Genomic DNA, 4030 nt, shown 5'->3' with positions numbered 1-4030 from the left:
AAGATCTTTAGTTTAATCATACCTGGAAAATCATTTTTGCCATCTAAGGTAGCATATTCACTCAGATTCTGGACACTTGCACATGGACATCTTTGTGCAGACAGGACATTTTGCTGTCCACCACAGGCAGTAATAATATGAAAATATTGGTTTCTACCATTTCGACTGATCATTTCTTTATATGGTCAAAGATGGTAAGATATTTAACTGAATACCGCTAGTATATGACAATGTTTTCTTAGAGGGAAACACTATGGCACACATGATTTTAAAAGCATATTTGGATGACATCAAGTAGATTCCTCAAATTCACAATTAATGTGGAGGAGAGACTATTCCATGACATGACTGCTGCCTGACCCTGCCTGACTACTACTGGGCCCTTGTGATAGATCCAACTAGATCTGGGCCAGAACAGAGATTCCTTCCCTCAAATCCCTTCAGAGACTATCTGACCACTCCCCTGTGCCTTAGGTATGCTGGTTCCTGAAAGAAGCCCTGGCTCTGGTAAAGTATGTAAAGGCATTTCCCCTGGCTCTGCAGTGACTCACACCCCAGTGTCCCTATCCATCCTGCTGTCCCATTTAACCCTTTAGCTTCTGGCACATGAGGCAGGGATATCCACATAGTCTTGCCACCACCCAAGATGAACCTCTTTGTAAATTTCCTGAAACTCTGATGTAACAAACTATGGAGCTGTCAGTTTCTTTCTCCAGCTTCTTGGCCCCAGAAAATTTCATATAATATGCAGGAATAAAAGGAAAAACAAATGAATATGTAAGGAATCCTGAGCATTGATTGTCCTACATATATAAAAGTCCTAAGTGTATATAAGCCTTTAAATGTAGAGGACCAATGTACTGCATTACTTTCCTCATATGAAGAAAGCAATGAGATACTTTTTTCCTCACGTGAGGAGTGTAAATCTCATTAGGCAAGAAGGGGAAAACTGGCAAATAATTAAAAATTATGATATGGATATTTACAAGTTAGATCCTTTGTCATTATTAGAGTCATTACCTAGCCACTCTAAAAACCATTTGGGAATGTTAAGGAACTCATAACCAATAAAAATGAGCAATCAAAGGATATTGCATCTAGTCTCAAAATATCTTCTCAGGAAATTTATTACAAGAGGAAAACCAGTAACTTCCCTGTGGAGACATTTTACAGATACCACCTTGACCAAATGATCAAGGTCAATATTCACAAAGATGATGACAAGTCAACACATATACCCGTGATATGGTACACTGAGATGGGTAGGATATCACTTCTGTAGAATTATTGCCAAAAATGCATAACTTTATAATGAGAAAACATCGGACAAACCCAAACTGAGTTACAAGCTACACAATAACAGATCAGTATGCTTAAAAAATGTAAAGGTTATGAAAAACAAGGAAGACTGAGGGACTGTCACAGATTAGAGGAAACTGAAGACATGAAAACTAAATGCAATGTGGGATACTGGAACAGAAGAAGCATGTTAGTGAAAAAAAATCAGTAAATTCAAACAAGGCATGTAGTTTTAATTAATAGTCTAGTATCATTATGTCACAGATGGGCACAGGTAACCAGGTTCTTAGTGATCATGGACAAAGAATTGAATCAAACACACAGAGTTGATAGCATAAAGAGTGATTTATTAAGCAATAGTACACTCCACAGAACATGGGAGTGGGCCAACTCTAAGCAGAGATTGACCTCATGGGCTGGAGGGATTCTATTCTTATAGGGCGGATCCCTCCTGGCTAGTTTTGGCAGCCTTTTATTGTGCATGTACAAGTAGTCGTATTTTAAAGCTACTGCGCATGTGGTCTCCTATGATTTTCCTTGATTGGCCACAGGAGAAGGGGGTCACACAATGTTAATTTATTATAATGAATCAGGGGTCATGTAGCATCCTCTGCGCAGGTGCACTCATGAGTCACCATGATTCAGTGCTTTTCCAGGAAGCAGGGACAACCAGTCTTAGAACAGGGTCTCTGTCTTGTATGGATGTCCTTTATCTTAGCCCTGGGGGTATCTCCGGAGTTTCCTCCTTCCTAGCTCCTGCCTCAATTAGACTATAGTACCATTGTTAATGTTTTGGATTTGATTGTTGTACAGTGGTTATATAAGATGTTAACATTAGGAGAAATGAGGGCAATAGTATATGGTAACTCTATACAACTTTGGCAATTTTTCCATAAGTCTAAAATTATTTTAAAATAAGAATGTTTTGAAGATATAACATTAAAAAATTACATAGATTGTATAGATTGTGGTAATTTAAAATTTTTCATTTGACAAAATACAATAAATTATTTTTCTTTTAAATTACATTGCTGCATTATGGGAGATTATTTTTCATCCTTAAATTTTTATTTAACAAAAAATATTTTCATTTTATTTTGTATGGTGGAACTTAATCTTTATTTAAGTTATCTTTACATATCTTCATACTGTAAGATATGAAGTTCCACATAGAAATAAGAAACCCATTGACAGGAGAATTTTCATACAGTATGTACAGTTTGGAACTGTCCAAGTATAGTTTCATTGCAAAAAGTGCTACAATAACAAACCACATTTTAAAAAAGTTCTTAGTAGAGAAACAGTAAGACAAATTTATACCAAACATAGTACACAAAAAACCTCCAACATTTTATGCCTTAGCTGTACAATCTAAAAGTAAAGGTACCAGGAGTGCCATCCTGAACTTGGAATGTATAGCTCTCAGAGGTAGTTTCTGGCACAACATTCTGATATTCCTCTTCCTCTACAGAGAAATACTTCTCAATAAAGTTTAATGAAGCTTTGTATACATATTCATTTTCATCATTTTGTAGAGCTTCAATTTTGCCCAAACCTCCACATTCTTTGATCATTATACCAAGTTTCTCAGTTTCCCCTAGTTTCTCAGCAGCCTGGGAGATATTTGAAATGGTATCCAGAAAAAAACAGAATAATTTTGGTATCTTTCATAGTTAAGATGTTTACCAATGGCTCTATTATTCCACAGTGAGTAAGGTATACAATCTGTTCCACTGTCCCACCACTTGTATAGTTTGGTCACAGGCCCAACAGCTTCCTTTTGTGTCTTAGGATCAGGATTCTTGTTGCAACAAAGGTTTGAAAATGTACAGGTAAGATTACATAAATAACCACATGTTAAAGATGACATATCATCAACTGCAAGGAGAGCCAACAGTGGATTAACTGCATCATACTAGATAGTCAAGTCTTGGAAAACTGAACTATCACCTGTAATGTTTCCTAGAGCCCATTGGCTTGTTCACTGATTTGAGCAAGGGGAGATGCCAACAGAGAAATGAATGCTGGGATAGCACCTCCATCTTTTGCTCTTGGTTTGTTCCAATGTCCTTCAAGCAATGTTAGTGAGGGCCCAGGCAGATTCAAACTGAATGGGACTACAATCAGTTCTGCCACAGAAACACACAAATTTTGGAATCAAACCAGCCCAGATTATGTTGTCTATGCCTGGCTGTTTTCCCCTAGAAAGCAGTTTCCTTGCAGCCTGAGTAGCTTGGAGCTGGCTTTCCAAATTGTTGCTGTTTATGCCTTTGACAATGTCCTCAACAGACCAATTTATAGTACCCTGGTTGTTGTGGTTTTTCTGCAGTGGAAAAGTAGCATCATCAGGAAAGAAGCTTACATTTCTTCTTTTCAGCATCTCTTCATACTTTTTAGCTTTTCTCAGCTTCATATTAACTTCTGTTCAGCTACTCCTCACTTCTGTATTAACTTTCCCCTTGTTTTTAAATCTATTAAGGCAGGCAGCTGGCGAATTAGCATTCTCACTGGTGGACATGGTTATGAGACACAGGGAGATGGCTCTCTGGCTGGACAGGGCCTGAGTTTGAACCTAAACAGCTGGCTTAGGCTGTTCATCGGTGACAGTGGAAAGTGGATGGGCTGTGTTTTGCTTGCTCTGAAAATGTCCAACATTAATCAGCATGGAGACTGTGTAATTTTAATTTCTAAGAGCTTTTCCTATTACATTTATTCTTTTTATTTTAAAGAT

The 4030-nt window shown here is 37.5% G+C and overlaps 1 pseudogene; it reads right to left on the bottom strand.

The window, feature by feature from the left end:
• Positions 1-2657: 2657 nt before the first annotated feature.
• LOC119000681 (importin subunit alpha-1-like) lies at positions 2658-3817 on the bottom strand (annotated as a pseudogene).
• Positions 3818-4030: the final 213 nt, after the last annotated feature.

This window comes from Sturnira hondurensis, unplaced genomic scaffold (genome assembly GCF_014824575.4).
Source record: "Sturnira hondurensis isolate 20B ecotype Veracruz unplaced genomic scaffold, ASM1482457v3 Scaffold0016184, whole genome shotgun sequence".
Lineage (NCBI taxonomy): Eukaryota > Metazoa > Chordata > Mammalia > Chiroptera > Phyllostomidae > Sturnira > Sturnira hondurensis.
This window is presented reverse-complemented; position numbering and strand designations above follow the sequence as displayed.